Raw genomic sequence first — 19,584 nt, 5'->3', positions numbered from 1 at the left:
TGCCTACCCTGCCACATCCATTCCTTCCCACAGAAACCACAATAAAGGCTCTGGCCCAGGCTTTCCCCCTACTCCTGCCTCCTGACCAACCTTGGTGCTTTCCCCATGTGGCCCTGCATGGCATGGCATGCTGTGCCTCCTGTTTCTAGGGAACTGTGAGTAAAACCTTCTTCCTTCACGACAGTCATTTTCTCCTTTATGTGTCTTATTCTACCTGATTAAAACAAATTCTGGGTACATTTCAAGATAATAAGGGAAATCAAGAGCAGAAATTAATAAAATGAAAAATCGGGAAAAAAATCCCAGAGAAGGGAAGAGTTTCTCAAACTCAAGACTCAAAAAGCATAAACAATAAAGGAAAAAATAAATAAACATGGAAAAGACTGACAAATGAATACATTAAATTCTCTTTAAAATCAGTTGAGATATAAAATTCATGGATTTTAAGCATAGAATTTAACAAGTCTTGACAAACATATAAAATTGCATAACCTGCACCACAATCTAGATGTAAAACATTTTCATCACTCCAAAAAGTTCCCTTGTGCCCCTTACAGTCAATCCTCTCCCCCCTGGCAACTACTGGCTTTCTATCACTACAGTGCCGTATTTTGAATTCCTTATAAATGGAATCACATAGTTGACTATGTTGAAATTTAAAACTTCTGTTCATAAGATCCTCTATTATCAAAAACATCATCAACTTACTTTTTTTTTAAGATTTTATTTTTCCTTTTTCTCCCCAAAGCATCCCTGGTACATAGGTGTGCATTTTTAGTTGTGGGTCCTTCTAGTTGTGGCATGTGGGATGCCGCCTCAGCATGGCTTGATGAGCAGTGCCATGTCTGCGCCCAAGATCCAAACAGCAAAACCCTGGGCCACCGCAGCGGAGCATGCAAACTTAACCACTCAGCCACGGGACTAGCCCCAATCAATTTACTTTTGAAAAATATCATAATAAAAAAGCTTTCTTACTAAAAGAGACAAAATCCTAGCAAGTCAGGATCCCTGCAGAATACAAATAGCAACTTATCAGACCCAGAGCTGAACAGGTGGCAAGATGGGGTTGGGATTCTTGCATTCTGGGAGGGAGCAGAATTTACACTTATACCAGAAACAGGATTGCCTTCCCTACCCAAACTGGCATCCCACATATAAAGTAGAGGAAGATGGGCACAGATGTTAGCTCAGGGCCAGTCTTCTTCAGCAAAATGAGGAGGATTGGCAGCAGATGCTAGCTCAGGGTTAATCTTCCTCAAAAAAAAAAAAAGAATGGTGTGACTTTCCTGATTCTCTACAGCTCCTTTCAGTTCTAAACTTTTATGACACAATGAACAACGTTATGGATTGGTGAAAGGGGACAGCAGAGAGGCACAGTTGTGACATTATCACCAAGGAGGCCAGCCAAGGAAACTGCTGAAATAAGCCAGTTAGAAGGTAATGTAGCTTGAATTCGGAAAGCCATGAAGAAGCTGGAACCCTCATACACTGCTTGTGGCAACATAAAATGGTACAGTCACTTGGAAAAAGATTTTGGCAGTTCGTCAAAAGGCCAAACATAGTTACCACATAACCCTTATCAGCCTTAAAAAGGAAGTAAATTTTGACACGTGTTACGACATGGATAAACTGTGAAGACATTATGCTAACTGAAATAAGCCAATCATAAAAGGACAAATATTGTATGATTCCACTTACATAAGGTTTCTATAGTCGTCAAATATGTAGAGGCTGAAAGTAGAATTGTGATGGCCAGGGGCTGGGGGCATGGGGGGATGGGAGAATGGGACAGCGGTGTTCAATGAATACCGAGTTTCAGCTGAGAGAGATAAAAAAGTTCCGGAAATAGATGGTGGTGACGGCTGCACAACGTGAATGTACTTAAAGCCACAGAACTATACACTTAAAAACAGTTAAAATGGTAAATTTTATGTAACGTATATTTTACCACAATAAAAGAAATTTGTACGTGAATGTTCATAGCAGTATTATTCATAATAGTCAAAAGTAGAAACAATCCAAATGTCCATCAACTGATGAATGGATAAAATGCGGTATATCCATACAATGGAATATTTCTCAGCAATAAAAAAGAATGAAGTACTGATACATGCTATAATACAGACGAACCTTAAAAACATTATGCTAAGTGAAAAAAGTCTGTCACAAACGACCACATATGACTCCATTTACATGAAATGCTCAGAATGAGCAAATCTTTAGAGACAGAAAGTAAACTAATGGTTGCCTAGGGGTAGGGGAGATCAGAGGGTGACGACTAACAGGAGTGGGGTTTCTTTTTGAGGTGTTGCAAATGTTCTAAATTGTGGTGACGACTGCAAAACTCTGAGAAAATACTAAAAAGCCATTGAACTGCATACTTTAAATGGGTAAATTGTTTGGTATGTGAATTATATCTCAATAAAGCTTTTTCTTTTAAAGCCAACAAGACTCAGTGACTGAATGGAATTGTAAAACAAAGCAAAGGAATAAATAAAAAGTAATTACAAGAGAATAGAAACACCACAGTTTGAATTCTTGCTCTGCCATTTATTATGTGTGTGACACTGAGCTAGATAACCTCTCTGTGTTTTGGTAACACCTACCTACAGGGTTGTCATGAAGATTAAACAAAGTAATATGTAAAACACTTAGTACAGTGCCTGCAACATAGTTTTCCTTCCCTGCCCTATCCTCCTACCTAATGCTAAAAACTCCAACACCAATTGTATGGAGATATAAATTCAATCATAGTTTTATCTGAATTTTATAAGGAAGTTATGTTTTTTCCAGATAGCAAATAACCTAAAAGTCACCAATTATATGCTACTGGCAAAGCAATTTTCAACTGCTAATTCACTGCAAGTTGAAATGTGAGGCTAAGGGAAAGATAAACTTTAGATAGTTCTTTCCACCAATTATTTATCTCTCAATTTCTTTTTCTCCTACCCTCCTCCATTTTTAAACACTTCTTTCCTTACCTACCTGGCCTTTTTACCTTATCCTTTATTCCAAACTACTATTACTTATACTACTACTGAACATAAGACAGGCATCAATAATTTACTTTTTTCCATTCTAATACATGTTGAGAGAAAAAAAATGATTGATCATGCAAGCTATGAGACAACACCAAACTGTGCCCAGCTAACCCACCAAAGTCCCCTAAACAGAAAGATGAACAAACTTTAAAAGATGAGAATGAAAAGGAATGCAAGAAAGCTCCTACTTTCCCTTGTGTTCATGGCTCTTATTTTATCTGGAAACAGAATCCTGTGGCATCTATAGAAAGGAATTGGAATTTCTCCATACTATCCATTAGCAAGTTCCACTACCAAAAAAAGTCAGATGCTCTAAGAAGATGGTGTTAGCACAATTTGACATAATAATATTATGCTTCCATTTTAAACCTACTCTCATTTCATTTCGATGTTAAATAAGAATTTAATCCCAAACTACTTTAAAGAACAACGCCTTTCAAAGGGGCACCTACATTATAAATGCTTCCGGAACAAGATTCAGTAAAAGGATGTGGTTAAGAAGCATAAACAGATGAACTGCCATTGTACTGCTATGATTTTGTATACTTTCACACCAGAAAATTCCTACTGAAAACATTTCAAAATAAATTTATAAACGTCACCTCTATATAGCCTTTTAGTATAATTCTAACTTACTCTAACATTTAGAATCTATCTCTAAAGAAAATTTGTGTGGGGGACTGGAATTGGCCACCCTAAGATATGTCTCTTCGGCATGAGGATTATTTTGGGCTGGTTACTTTTAAAAACTGCAGACAGGAAAGCAACTCTGAAAAGTAGAATTTACTTACCCTTTGTTAAGAGACATTTACATTGTAAGGGAAATCTCCATCTGTAAAGGTGTCTCCCTCTCTGTACCAGGAAGAAGGGGGGATGACCTTATCTCTAGAAACTCTTATCAGTGCAGAAGGCAAGGACTTAAATCTGCATCTTGTTTACTACACTTGTCTTGTAACCTCCTGTAACTGACTCCCCCACCACCAACATCCTCCTTTGTCTTTAGCTGAGGAGGATATTTAAGGTGGTGACTTCAGCCATTTTGGCGAGTTGCTCAGGTTGCCTGAGCCTTTCCCATGTATACATGTTATAAAGCTTTGTTTAATTTTCTCCTGTTATTCTGTTATCCTGTTATTATTAAATGTGAATTTAATTTGTTCTCCGACCAGAAGAACCCACAGCAGGCAGAGCAAATGTCTTCCTCCCCTACAGTTGCTACAAGCCCCAAAGTCTTCTCCCTCTACAAAAACTTTTTAATGCTGAACTTAATGCCTCCTTGATGCCTAACTGTATTGTCTCACTGTATTTCACTTCAGAAATGGTTTACTGGACACTTAGTAGACAGAGCAAGTATACTAAGTGTTTTTAATACAATATGTTAATAATCCCCACAGCAACCTTATGAACAAGATATTATTATCACCATTTTATAGACTTCATGGAAGGCAACATTTCAAATGCATATCACAAAGACTAGCCACATTAGAGGCAGCCAAGCTAACCATCCCTCTTTCCCGAAACTCTTTGCTGGTTTCCTTAACGTTTTATTAAATTGGTTCTCCTTCTCTCTCTCCACCTACTCCTGGTTCCCATTTCTGGCTCTGCTTTTTTCTCCCCTTGAGCCATTTGCTCTTCTCAATAGATCATCCATCTTTATGGCTTCATCTTATCACCTTTGGCCAGTTGACTCCCAAATCTGTAATTCCAATTGTGTTCTCTAATTCAAGCTACCATTGCCAAACATTTCTATTTGAATGTCTTGCTATCAGCTCAAACTCTGCAAGCACCAATGCCAACTCATCATCTCCAAAAAGCCAACTCTTCTATCCTCTTTACTAATCTGTTAATGATAACACACTATCATCCCATTCACCCAGACTCCCCAGTTAAGTCACACAGCAATTTGTGTTGGTTTCTCCCTTGAAATATCTTTCATTCATTCTTTTCTTTTCAACTGACACTGCCATTACTAAAACCCAAGCCCTCAGCAATTCATCTAAATTACCCTAAGAGATCTTGGTTATAACTCACTCCAGTCTCTCCACTTTAGTCTGTTCTGTTTAATAGTCATTCACTCAAACAAGACATTTATTGAATGACTAGTGTGTGCTAAGCAGAGATATAACAGTGAGAAAGACAGACATCTCTTTCTAGCAGAGCACATAGGTAAAGCAAACAAAATTTTTCAAAAAAATAATTATAGATGGTGATAAATGCTGTGACAGATATAAACACAGTGCTATCATAGAAGACAGAGAATAGGAGGGCTACTTTAGTTAGGGATTTTAGAGATGGATTTTAAGCTGACACTTTAAAATGAAAAAGAGGCAGTCATGTAAATATTTAAAGTAGAGTGCTCTAAGCAAAGGAAACTGCAAAACACAAATGTTCTAGGAGGGAAAAAACTTGGCATGTTATGGCAAACAACCTAGTCTAATGTGGCCTGAGAACAATAAGGGGGAAAGTGGTAAGCAGGGGAGTTTTAATCCAATACACACTGTGACAGAGACTACTAGTGCTCATTAACATCTGTGTCGTCTCCTCCATTAGAACATTGAGACACTACATTTCCCAGCCACCCCTGTAGTTAGGTGTGATCATGTGACTCAGTTGTGACCAATGGAATGTGGGTGAAAGTGATATGTGCCACTTCCAGCCTGGGCCCTAAAATCTTCCTCCATACTCTCTTCCCTTTTCAAGACAACCTCAGAAGTTACATGCTGATGATAGTGATGACTGAAAAAGACAGAGGAGCATGTGTCCCTGTGTGACTGCATGGAGCAGAGGTGTCTCCATTCCTACGTCTCCACTCCTACTCCATCACACATATACACTGGACTGTGATGTGAGAAAGTAATATAAACCTCCATTGTGTTAAGCCACTGAGATTTGTTGCTTATTAGAGCTGTTACTATACCATGACTAATACAGAAATCTTAAAAACATTTCTCTGACTGCTGTGTGAAGAATGAGTTAAAAGGAAACTGAAATATAATAATGTACACCTGAAATTAACACAGTTAAAAGCCAATATGCCCTCGATAAAATAAAAAATAAATAAATAATAATAAAAATTTTTAGACTTACAACTAGGACATACAACTATGTACTGGGGCTTTGGGGAGAGAAAAATAAAATAAAATAAAAAAATTTTTAAGGTCAAATAAAAGAATGAGTTAAAAGGAAAGAAAACAGTAGCAATAAAAAGACCAATAGGACTCAACAACAATAATAAAACTCAGTTAAAAAACAAAGGACTTAGACTTTTCTCCAAAGATACACAAATGGACAACAAGCATATGAAAGGATGATCAACATCATTAATCATTAGGAAAAAGCAAATTAAAACCACAGAGATATATCATGTCGTATCCACTAAGAAGTAGGGGGAGGAAAGAAGGGGAAGGGGCAGGGGGAGGGAGGGGGGAAGGAAGGGAGGAAGGAAATAACAAGAGTTGGTGAGGATGTGGAGAAATTGGAACCTCTGTGCACTACTGGTGGGAATGTAAAATGGTACAGCCACTATGGAAAACAATATGGCAGTTCCTTAAAAAATTAAACAGAGAATTACTATATGACCCAGCAATTCCTGAAAGCAGAGACTTGAACAGATATTTGTACATGCCTGTTCATAGCAGTATCATTCATAATAGTTAAAAAGTGGAAGCAACCCAAGTGTCCATCAACAGACGAATGGATAAACAAAATGTAGTATATATATTCAATGGAATATTACCAGCCTTAAAAAGAAAGGAAAAAACTGTTTTTTTAAGATTGGCACCTGAGCTAACATATGTTGACAATTTTATTTTCTCCTCCTTCTCCCCAGAGCCCCCCAGTACACAGTTGTATGTTCTAGTTGCAGGTCCTTCTGGTTGTGCTATGTGGGACGCTGCTCCAGCATGGCTCAATGAGCAGTGCCATGTCCATGGTCAGCATCCGAACCAGCGAAACCTCAGGCGGCCAAAGAGGAGCGTGCAAACTCAACCACTCAGCCACGGGGCAGCCCCCCAAGAAAGGAAATTCTGACACGTGACAACATAGATGAACCCTCAGGACATTATGCTAAGTGAAATAAAGCATCACAAAAGACAAACACCATATGATTCCACTTACAAGAGTTACCTAGAGCAATCAAATTCATAGAAACAGAAAGAAGAATGGTGGTTGCCAGGGGTTGGGGGATGGAAAATGAAGACTTGTTTAATGGGTACAAAGTTTCAGTTTTGCAAGATGAAAAAATTTCAGAGACTGGTTACACAACAATGTGAATATATTTAACAATACTGAACTGTAGACTTAAAAATGGTTAGGATGGGGGCCGGCCCTGTGGCTGAGTGGTTAAGTATGTGCACTCCACTGTGGTGGCCCAGGGTTAGGATCCTGGGCGTGGACATAGCACTGCTCATTGGGCCATACTGAGGCGGTGTCCCACATAGCACAATCAGAAAGACCTATAACTAGAATATACAATTATGTACTGGTGGGCTTTGGGGAGAAGAAGAAGAAAAGAAAAGAAAAAAAGATTGGCCACAGATGTTAGCTCAGGTGCCAATCTTTAAAAGAAAAAAAGCAGTTAGGACAGTAAATTTGATGCGTATTTAACACCCCTCCCCAAAAAGATCAGTTAATACAAACAGTGAATCATTATGTTGTACCCCTGAAACTAATATAATGTGTCAACTATATGTTGATAAAATAAAAACAAATGACAAGAAACTATAATTCAGCAGTCCAAAAAAAGAGACCAGTTAAAAGGCCAAGAGTCCAAGTGAAGAGATGATGGTAGTCTGGACTTGAGTGGTTTGGTGACCATGTAGATAGAGAACAGAAGAATTCAAGATGTATTTGGAGGAAGAAGAGTCAGGACTTACTGATGGATTGGAAGTGTTTGGGGGCTGAAGTAAGGAATCAGGTATGACTTCTGGCTTTTAGCTACTGGGTGGATGGTAACACCATTAAATGAAATGGGAAAAGCTTGAAGAATGGACAGATTGGGGGGGGGGGGGGCAGTTTAAAAGTAAAGGAATCAAGAATTTGTTTTGATTGTCCCAAGTTCAAAATATCCACAAGATATCGAAGTGGCAATATCAAGGAAATAGCTTGATACATGTGGCATACTGTATTTCCCAAAGATGGCTGAAAACAGTATCTCCCATCCTACATGCTTTTCTTACATGTGATTTAGACCCGACCTCTTAAGGAGGGGACAGTTAACGTCCCTTCTCTTGAATCCAGGTAGACTTATTACAATGCAGAAGTGAAGCCATGCAACTTCCAAGGCTGACATAAAAGGTGTTTCAGCTTTTGCCAGACACCTTAGAGATGCTTGATCTTGGAGCTATGATGAAGCCCAAGCAGCCTATGTAGAAATCCACAGGTCCCTAATCCACAGCCAGTCAAAGAGGTCCTAGCCAACTGTTAATACCAACTTGTCAACAATATGAGTAAACCATCTTAAAAATGAATACCTCCACCAGCCACCCTAGATCATACCACATGAAACAGAGACAAGCCATCTCCACCCAAGTCCTGCCCAAATGCAGATTCATGAGCAAAAAGAAATGATAATCATTTTAAACCACTCAGTTTTGGAGTGTTTTTTACACAGCAATAGATAAAGGATATAATATATGACTCTGGAGCTCAGAGCAGAGGTTTTGCCTAGAGACATAAATTTGTGAATCAGTCACATATCAATACTATTTAAAATCAGATGATTGAATGAGATCATCTAAGGGAGAGTACAAGAGAGAAATAATTCCAGAATGAAGCTCTGAAACTCCAATATAAAAACCCAGGCAAACAAAAGATATCACTAATTCAACTCCAAACTCTGCCTACTGCCCAAACTGAGATATAGGACATTGGATATTCTATTAATTTCACTGTCATAAAACTACCAGCCCCTTCTCACCTGCCCAAATCTGGGCTTACTGCTCTTTCATCTGATAATCAGTTACCCATCAGGGGATCCTCCTCACTATCACTTCAGGATCCCCTTTGTCTCTGTAGAATTTGATTTACCATTTCCTCTCTCTCTCACCTTCCTCTTTCACTGAGGTGTACTCCTCCCTTTTGGTAGGAGGAGCAAATCGCACCACAACTTTCTGACAAAGGAAGTGAGGAAGTGAAATTTTTGGAGACCTTGCATAATTTAAACGTCTTACACTCTACTTACGCTTAGTAATTTGACGAGGTAGAGTTCTAGCTTGGAAATCACTTTCCAATCAGATTTTGAGGACACTGCTCACTGCCTTCCTTCTTGTGAGGTTGCAGTTGAGAGTACTGAACCTCTGTAATATGACCCATTTCCTCCCCTCTGGAAGTTTACAGGATCTTTTTGTCCCATGTATTCCAAAATTTCACAATGACACACCTCAGTGTCTCAGCGTACTAGTTATTAAGTTATTGTCCTTGGCTTCAAACCTACTCTCTTCTTCTCTGCTTTGTAAAGCTGAGGGGCTGGAACCCTGCAAATCACACTTCTCCTTTGCTAGCTGGCTCCTGGATAGACTCTGCCTATTAAGGGGCACTAGAAAAGACACTGAGGACTGAAGGAGAGAATAGGGAGAAAACTTCAAGTCAGCATGAACCAACAACCATCAACCAACAACCTTCACTCTAGCAATAGCAATGGTTCCAGTAGCAGCAGTTGGTTCCAGTTAGCAATTTTTTGCTTTTGCGTTTTTCCTGCCATTCCCAGACCAGCCTCATCAAGTCTCTTAAAATATCTCCACTTCCTGAGCAGGAAGTAAACTCCTCAGAAGTTTGAGTTTCAGCACCTCGGGGCCACTCTTCAAACTCCTAGTAAGCCTAAAATTCCCAACCTCTTCTCTTTGTTCTCTCAGCCTGAGGGGCTAGTAATTACTTTGTACAGTTACAATCTCTGTGACATCTCAGCAATCTCTTATTGCCTTTTCAATTCTCCAATTATTTAGCGTATTACTTTCTGAGGGCTGCTGTAACAAAGTAACAACAACGAGGTTGCTTTAGAACAGAAATCCAACTCACAGCTCTGGAGACTGGAAGTCTGAAATCAAGGTATTGGCCATGCTCTCTCTGAAGGCACCAGGGAAGACCAATTCCAAGCCTCTCTCCTAGTTTCTGGTAACCTCAGGCATTCCTCAGCTTGTAGATGGCCATCTTCCCTCTGGGCATGCTGTGTCCAAATCTGTGTCTGAATATCCCCACCGTCTTTAAAGAATACCAGTCATATTGGATTAGGGTACACTCTAATGATCTCACTTTAACTTGATGACCTCTGTAAAGACTCTCTCCAAATAAGGTCGCCTTATGAGGTACAAGGGGTAAGACTTCAACAAATCTTTTTAGGGGACACAATTCAACCCATAACAGTTGGCTAAACAATTCTTTAAATTCTGTTACAATAAGAGGTGTGGTCATCATTTTCCTGACTAGACTCTGATTGCAAGTATATGTCTATTTTCATCCATTTTCCTGAAAACCCAAAGGGCCTCAATCTACAAAATGACGTTCCTCAACTGTGAGGATTTTTCTTGAATATTTCAAGATACATATTTCTTCCCTGCTCTTTTCTCTGTTCTCTCTCACCAGCACTTCTGTTATTTGGAAGGTGATCTCCTGAACAAAGCTTTTATCCTTTTTCATCTATTTTCCAACTTTCCCTGTACTTTATGAAAGGTCTTCTCTACTTTAACTTCCATTCTTCTAAAGAAGATAGAGTGTTTTCTTCTTGCTATTATGCTGTAATTTTCAAGAGCTCTTTTTTTGTTCTAATTGTCCCAAATTCTTTTTTTATATTTGTTTTCGTCTCGTACTAAAAGCTTTCCTCCTGCACCTGGTGATCCTTGCTTTTCCACTCATATTTAAAAGTAGGGCCCTAAAAGCTGATTGTGAATAACTTACAGTTTTCTTCTTGGGCTGGTTAAGAGAAGCATCCTCTAAGTTCTTATTTGATTGCCAGAATTCTGGGAGCCAAACAGGAGAAGAGGCCTCAATAAGGGTCCCAACATCGAGCACATTCACTTAAATCTAGGTGTTTTCTGTAGGACACCTGGCCTTCAATTATGTCTAGCGACCAAAGAGGGCAGTCACTTAGCTATACAAATTGACAAAGCGATCTAGGTTGAAGCTCTTTTTTTTTTTTTTTTTTTTGGTAATAGCTTACTGAGATATATAACTCACATACTACACAACAGACCCACTTAAAGCATACAATTCAATGGCTTTTAGTATATTCGGAGTTGTGCACCATTACCACAATTAATTTTAGAACATTTTCATCACACCAAAAAGAAATCCCATACCCTTGAGTAGTTATTTCCCTCTAATCTCCCCTATTCCCAGCCCTAGGCAACCATTAATTTACTGTCTACAGATTTGCATTTTCTGGACACAGCATACAAACAGATTCATTACATGTGGTCTTTTGTGACTAGTTCTTTCACTTAGCATGTTCTCAAGGTTTATTCATGTTGTAACATGTATCATTACTTCATAACTTTTTATTGCCAAATAATGTTCCACTGTGTGGATATGCATTTTATTTACCCAGCTGATGAACATTTGGGTTGTTTCTACTTTTTCCCTATTATGATTGATTGAGCTGCTTTTTAAACAGACTTTCAAGCAATCCTGCTTTTAGCACCACTCTCACCCCTCTTTGACAAAAATACCTGATGCTGCCAATTCCTAAGCCTGAAGACTCTTCCATTTTTTCTACTGCCAGTTTAGAACTGAACATTTTTAAGTCTACTAAGAAGTTTCCATCAGTCTGTTTGCTTTGCAGCTTCCAAATTTTATTGCTTCTTTCATTCTCCTTACCTGCATAGTTCAGATCTTTTAAAAAATATCCTTTACTATCACCTTGGTGGGCTTTGGAGGGGAGTAAATGTAAACACATCTTTCACTCACCCATCTTTACCCGGAAGTCCTTTCAACCATTTTTAGGCTTCATTCTTTCTAACATATCTATTTTAAGTTTATAAACTTTCATTTAAGCACAGCTTACCTGTATCGCTTGAGTTATGTCATTATTTTCACCATTCAGTTCAAAATAGTTTAATGGTATTTCTTCTTTAATCTCTGGGTTACTTAGGCGTATACTGTTTAGTTTCCATAGAGCTGACAATTTTCTAGTTATTTTTTATAATTGATTCCTGGCTTAATTCCAACATGTCAGAGCACACACTCTAGAATCGATTATTTCCATATTTTTTATGGTCCAGCATACGTCAATTTGGGGGAAATTTCCACAGGCACTTGAAAAAAATCTGTATTCTACAGGTGCTGGGTGAAATGTTCTGTGCATGTCAATTAGACTCATGTGTTAATTACATTGTTCAAATCTTTTCTTTTGACTTGTCTTATTGTTGTAATAATTACTCAGAGAGGTATGCTAAAACATCCCATATTATGCTTATAAATTTGTCTAATTCTTCTTTTAGTTCTGTCAGTTTTTTTGCCGACCAAATTGGCAAAATTAGAATGATAATGCAGAGTTAGGGAACACTGTTTGGTAAAGATGAAAATTGGTATTTTTTTTCTGAATAGCAGTTTGGCAACAGTTAGCAACATTTTAAACATCTATATCTTAGAACTCAGTCGTTTCACATCTAAAAATCAATTCTAAAGCTCTTAATGTGCACCAAACACTGCTTATCATTAAATGGCTTTATGAATTCTCATTTAAACCTTATAATAATCCTGTGATTCAGTATCATCCCCATATTACAGATGAGAAAAATGAGGCTTATAGAGGCCTAAGCCCAAACAAATACTGATGAAGACCATACTGGGATTTAAGCTGTATGACTTCAGAATCTTTAAATACATATATACTGAAATGGAAGGATGTTTATAAAAGCCAAGTTAGAAAACAAGATGTAATATATGATTCTATTTTTTTAAAAGAGTGAGCATAAGTTTGTATATTCATAGAAACGAGTTTAGAGTATACATATTAAAAAATAATGGGGGCTGGCCCAGTGGCGCAGTGGTTAACTTCGCACGTTCCGTTTCAGCGGCCCAGGGGTTCACCAGTTCAGATCTCAGGTGTGGATATGGCACAGCTCAGCAAGCCATGCTGTGGCATGCGTCCCATATATAAAAAGTAGAGGAAGATGGGCACAGACGTTAGCTCAGAGCCAGTCTTCCTCAACAAAAAGAGGAGGACTGGCAGCAGATGTTAGCTCAGCACTAATCTTCCTCAAAAAAAAAAAAATAATAATGGTGACAAATACTAAAGACAAGATACCATTTAGAAGAAAGAAAGAATTATACAAAAAACCTGTAATGAGACTGCTCACACAATTAAGACTAAACATTACTGAGTTCTCTGGCAGCCAGGACTTAAAGGAAAAGACATTTTATTTTATTTCCTATAACAATGTAATTCTCGTTTCTCCCACACTGATATGTGGCTCACATTAATTCTCCCTCTCATTTCTGACTGGTATCAGGTGGAAAAATACAACTACATATATATGTATATGTATATATACACACATTTACACATATGTATATATATTACTGCCTGGAGTGTATATATAAATATATATATATTATGTATTTAACAGCTTCTTGCCTAGAGCCAATTCATTCTGCCAGTTACAATTTACCAAGTACAGAGAGGGCCAATGAAAACGGCTCATTTAAAATATGACTTGGCCTGTTCTCATTATGACAACTGCCCCATGCCTCATTCTTCAAAGTTTATGTGTCTATGTTCTATACTTAGATGACAAGACAAAGAACAATGCATACATACACATATTATGTGTTCTGTGATTATTTCTTCAACATTTTGCTTTTCCTACTCTTTGGGATTTTACATTAAAAATACCTCATATCTATATGAGTATATCCTACCAATTCTTAGTCATAATTTACATAATATGCACTAGACTAAATTAAAACAAATAACTTCAGGAAGTTCCAAGATTGTAAACTGAAGCTTGAGTGGGAGAAAAGTGGTAGTCTAGAAACAGTTTTATTAAAGGTAATCAGAGGGGCCGGCCCAGTGGTTAAGTGCGCACGTTCCACTTCTCGGCAGCCCAGGGTTCGCTGGTTTGGATCCCAGGTATGGACATGGCATCTCTTGGCCAAAGCCATGCTGTGGTAGGCGTCCCACATATAAAGTAGAGGAAGATGGGCATAGATGTTAGCTCAGGGCCAGTCTTCCTTAGCAAAAAGAGGAGGATTGGCAGTAGTTAGCTCAGGGCTAATCTTCCTCAAAAAAAAGAAAGTAATCAGAAACTTTATGAGAAGGACAAGATAGGTAAACTTTTTCTGTAAAGAATCAGATAGTAAATGTTTTAGGCCACACATAGTCTCTGTCCAGAGTCATCATCATCTCCTTTTTCACAATCCTTTAAAAATGTAAAACCATTCTTAGCTGAGGGCAGTACAAACAGGGTTTTTCAGGGGTTCCAATTAAAATAGTGGACTTAATACATAAAGGTTTTTTTAAAAAAGAAATTAACATAATGTGCAAAACACAGAAACGTGAACAATAGCAACAAAATTTCAGAAGCTAACAGACAGAGGGATAACTGGTAACTAACCCAAGTGAACTGCAGAAAGGTGAAGCCAGGAGTTGAGAAGCCCAATTTATACTCAGAATCCTCAAAAAGAGGGAGGAACTGACAGCACCTGGTACTGCTTAAACTGAGAAAAGAGGGAGTCAAATAAGGAAGACTGGGTGAAAGCTGTCTGAGAGGCAGTTAAATCCTTAGAAGTTTCCTCCCCAAATCTACCTGATGGTAGGCTACCCCACCCTGAAGTAGGGGTCACCAGATATAATTAAAAGGTCTATGTACCTACCAAAAGGCGAGGAATGAGAAAGCTAGTCCCTGACACCAAAAAAACTGGTGGCCAAACCTTCAGCCCTCAAGCAGATTGAGTTTTCCCTCATGAACGTGACCCAAGAGGAAACACCTCCCAGATGTCAGGGTTTTCTCAGAAACCGCTCACCTGGACCACCACACAGTAAAGATCAAAGGCTTTTAGGTCTCCATCAATCCAGGCTTTTGATCACAAGATAACATCCAAAGATTACTGACACCAGAAGTAAGCCTCCAACATAAAAATTAGGGACCAGGAAAAAATTTAGAAGAGTCTGCAAAAAGAAAAAGGGTTTTAACAAAAAGTCATTTATAGCCTCAGACATGACAGTGCATCCACGAAAGCACAGGACACTCTCTGTAAGACACCATTTTTAAGAGAACAAAGAAGAAATCTTGGGAAATCAAAATCTTGACAGGAAAAATGAAAAATTTAACAGAAAGCTAGGAAATAAAGTTAAGGAAACCTCCCATAAAAAACAGAGCAAAAAGCCCAGCAGATGAAAAATAGGAGGAAAAATACTACTAGAGAACGAGTCTAAGAGATTCAAACAAATAACAGAAGTTTCAGAGAGAAACAAAAGGGAGGAGAGGAAACCTTTGTTATGGACTGAATTGTGTTGCATCCCCCCCTCCCTGCAACATTCATGAGGAAGCCTTAACCCCCAATGTGACTGTATCTGGAAATAAGGCCTTTAGGGGGTAATTAAGGTTAAATGAAGTTACAAGTGTCTAAATGTTGGGCCCTAATCCAACAGAAATGGTGCCCTCAGTTCTCAGTGGAGAGAGAAAGATAATGGCTCCTTCCACAAAAAGGCCTTGTACGGACACAGTGAAAGGAAGCTGTCTACAAGCCCAGAAGAAATCTCATCAGAAACCAACTCTGAGGGCACCTTAATCTTGAACTTCTGGCCTCCAGAACTATGAGAAAATAAATTCCTGTTGTTTAAACCACCCAGTCCGTGGTATTTTGTTATGACAGCCCTAGAAGACTAACAACCATCAATGAAATAATTCAAGAAAATTTCCCAGAACTGATGAACATAATTTTGCAGATTTGGAGGACACAATCACAGTGAATATCCAAGAAAACACACAAAAATAGATGTATGCCAAATCACACCCTCAAGAAATTTTGGAATACAAGAGATACAAAATCCCAGAAAGGTAAAAAATTAGGATCAGGAATCAGAATTTTTCTTTTTTTGGGGGGTTGAGGGGAGGAGATCAGCCCTGAGCTAACATCTGCTGCTAATCCTCCTCTTTTTTGCTGAGGAAGACCAGCCCTGAGCTAACATCTGTGCCCATCTTCCTCTACTCTATATGTGGAACACCTCTCACAGCATGGCCTGAAAAGTGGTGCGTAGGTCCACACGCGGGATCCAAACCGGCCAACCCCAGGCCACCAAAGCAGAACGTGTGAAGTTAACCACTGCACCACCGGGCCTGCCCCAGGAATCAGAATTTTGAAGAATCACAAGCTAGAAAACAATGGTGAGATACCTTCAGAATTCTGAAGGAAACTATTTCCAACCTAGAATTCGTTACCAACCAAATCAAGTGGGAAGACAAAAAAAAGGTTTTCATTAATGCAAGATCTCAACCGTTCACAACAATCTACTGTGGGATATACTGAATCAAAAGGAGAGAGTCAAACCAAAAAAAGAACCACATAATACACAGAAAACAGATTTAACACAGAAGAAAGACAAAGGGAGTCGCTAGTTTTATGGTAAAGGGAGAAATCCCAGAAAACTACTATGGATCAGCCAGAGAGCTAGTTCAAGCAGGATCAAAAACTGATAGACAAAGACAGAGCAATTCTACTCCCAGATAGTATACCCAAAAGAAATAACTGTGTATGTCCACTAAAAGACTTGTAAGTAAATGTTTACAGCAGCTGTATTCACAGTAGCTAAAAAACTGGGAACTAATCAAATATCCATTAATGGTGAATTTTTAAAAAACTGTATATCCATCCAACAGAATACTACCATCAGTGAAAAAAGACCAACTACTGCTGTACCCAACATCATGGGTGAATCTCACAAACAAAATGTTAAGCAAAAGTAGCCATCCACAAAGGGGTATATACTGTATGGTTCCATTTATATTAAGTTCAAGAACAGGCAAAAATAGCCTATGGTATGAAGGACAGAATAGTGATTACTTTTGGAGGTAAGAGATACTGACTGGGAGGAGGCATAAAAGAGCCTTCTGGAGCACTGGGAATGACCTCGATCTTGGGTGATGGGTACATGATGTCTACAAATGTAAAAATTCATTAAGCTATACACTGAAATTTGTGTACTTCGCAATTTAAAAAAGTTTAACAATACTTCTCTAAAGTTTTTAAAGAAATTAATGAGACTTTCAGTTGAATCCCACAACAGGAATTAATCAAAAGGAAAAAAATTAAGGCCTTATACATAAGGATCTTTATTTTGGAGTTACTTATAACAGGAAAAAAAAAACAAACCTGGAAATAACACTTAATAAATGAGTGTCATGCATATACCCGGGATTTCTCTGGTGTGAGAGAGAAGTTATTATTTGGTGTCTTACTGTTACTAGCAACCAAACTTAATACTAACTAACCTAAAGGAGCCACCTGCCCAGAGGAAGGGCATGTTCAAAGGCTGCAAGGCAAGAAGGAGCTGGGCTATTCAAGGCCCAAGAAGCAGCCTAAGGCAAAGGGAAAACGGCAACAGACATAGCTAGAAGGAGGCAAAAGCCAAATCACAGGAGGCCTGTAAGGGGAGAACCTGGCGAGGGGGGACAGAAAAATTGAAGCAACTGACTTCCTCGGGCAGGAGAATTCTGGGGGCAGGGGTTGTAAATGAAGTATTCTAAATGTTTCCAAAAGTAAAAAAAAGGCATCATTCAAGAACACGGACCTAGAGTGATCAAGCATTTCCCAGGAAAAGTTTCCAATGCCTTGATTAATTAATAAAACATTTTTGTAACATAGGTGGAATACTTAAAAAGTACAAGACATATGAAATTCTTTGTTATATCTACTTGAGTTGATCTAAATGCCACGTGATTTGGAAGTACGTGCTGAAATTTTTGGAAGGCTGATTCTTAAAAAAAAAACCTTTTTAGATGCATCCATTTTTTCCCCCAAGCCATATTCTCACTGCTTTATTCAACTGGTCTGTTTGAACCAAAGTGGAAATTATTCATACCATACTTTTGTCCAATTCAGCAATACTTAAGTACAATTTCAGGAATAAAGAACAAGAGAATCAGTGTTTCAACAGGTTATCTTAGCAGATAACTTAAACAAATAAAAACAAGCTATCATAACAACAAAAAATAAAAGAAAAAGAGCTTCTAACCTGTTTCAGACCAAAAGAGTAAAGCATTCCCTCCAGGGATGCTTCCCCTGACAGTTTCCTGCTACCTTTCTTACACCAGTCAACTCTTGAGACCCAAATGTAAGAAAAGTACCAGGGCAACCCTATGCCACTGCTATTAACAGAACCTTTATAGTTAAGAGGGAAAATATGTGAAGAACAAATATATAAAAGCTCTCTAACTCCTCAAATGGAACATAGGATTTTCAGAATGTTTTGCTCAATAAGTAGATTGCTCAATAATCTGGTTCCTGACAAATGAACAAGATGACAAAGTAGCAAAATGTAAAATTGTTACTGTTCTAACAATCAAAAAGAGAAAAAGAACATTTAGCTAGGTCATTAAATTTAGTATGTGATAAGCCCTCAGGGGTTTCCTCCAAACCATTACATTGTTTGCACTTACTTTCAAGGCCCCCAAAGATTCAGTCTATCAAGAGATTCAGACAACTGAACTCCAGCAGTAAAACTTGTAAAAGATTCATTCACTTTTTAATGGGTCATAGGACTCAACGGTAGAGATGACAGTCTTATTTTTGTTAATGCCGTTAGTACTTCTAACAAGCATAAAAAAAAACTGTATGTAGAGGCCGGCCCGGCGGCGAGCGGTTAAGTTCTCACATTCCCCTTGGGCGGCCCGGGTTCGCCAGTTCAGATCCCAGGTGTGGACATGGCATCTCTTGGCAAAAGCCATGCTGTGGTAGGCGTCCCACATAGAAAGTAGAGGAAGATGGGCATGGATGTTAGCTCAGGGCCCAGCTTCCTCAGCAAAAAGAAGAGGACAGGCAGTAGTTAGCTCAGGGCTAATCTTCCTCAAAAAAAAAAACAAACAAACTGTACGTAGACTTCAAATCATTGTTTCAATGATTTAAACAATGCAAGTCATGAAGGTTTCCCTGCCCTCATACAGAATTTTTGAATCTATATGAGAATGCATAAATATACAAAATGCAAAGTAATGTGAAGCAAACGATTCAAAAGGACATTACAAGAGATAAGTAGTAGTGCAGCTTCATAAAGAATACACAGGAACCATTAAAAGAATACACAGAACTTGAGTTAGGAAATCAAGTAGAAAATCAAGGCCTGCATGTTAGGTCTGTCAGTATCACTAGATGTGTGAATTTTAGTGCAGTTACTCTGTATGGATTTCATTTTCCTTATCTATAAAACAGAAGGTTGATTCTGCGGTTCTCACAATATTGTTCCATATTATGATACAAGCCCACATAAGATGAAAAACCAAGGAATGATAAAACAATAGGGCTACGGGTTCAAAGGAAAGCAACAGCACAAGGAACAGAAAGATCTGGAAGACTGCACTGAAGGACCAAAAATGAAACTTCAACAAAACTTGAC

The 19,584-nt window shown here is 38.4% G+C and overlaps 1 protein-coding gene across 6 annotated transcripts in view; it reads right to left on the bottom strand.

The window, feature by feature from the left end:
- The window catches only part of NCK1 (NCK adaptor protein 1), a 73,212-nt gene that overhangs the window by 50,791 nt on the left and 2,837 nt on the right, over window positions 1-19,584 (bottom strand). Inside the window, exon 2 of one of the 6 annotated variants that reach the window (XM_070238187.1) lies at window positions 10,929-10,990. The exons of the other annotated variants lie outside the window; for them this stretch is intronic. The gene's annotated coding sequence lies outside the window, so the exon portion shown is untranslated. The remainder of the gene's footprint in view (window positions 1-10,928; window positions 10,991-19,584) is intronic. 6 annotated transcript variants of the gene reach the window in all.

Source organism: Equus caballus, chromosome 16, assembly GCF_041296265.1.
Source record: "Equus caballus isolate H_3958 breed thoroughbred chromosome 16, TB-T2T, whole genome shotgun sequence".
NCBI lineage: Eukaryota > Metazoa > Chordata > Mammalia > Perissodactyla > Equidae > Equus > Equus caballus.
This window is presented reverse-complemented; position numbering and strand designations above follow the sequence as displayed.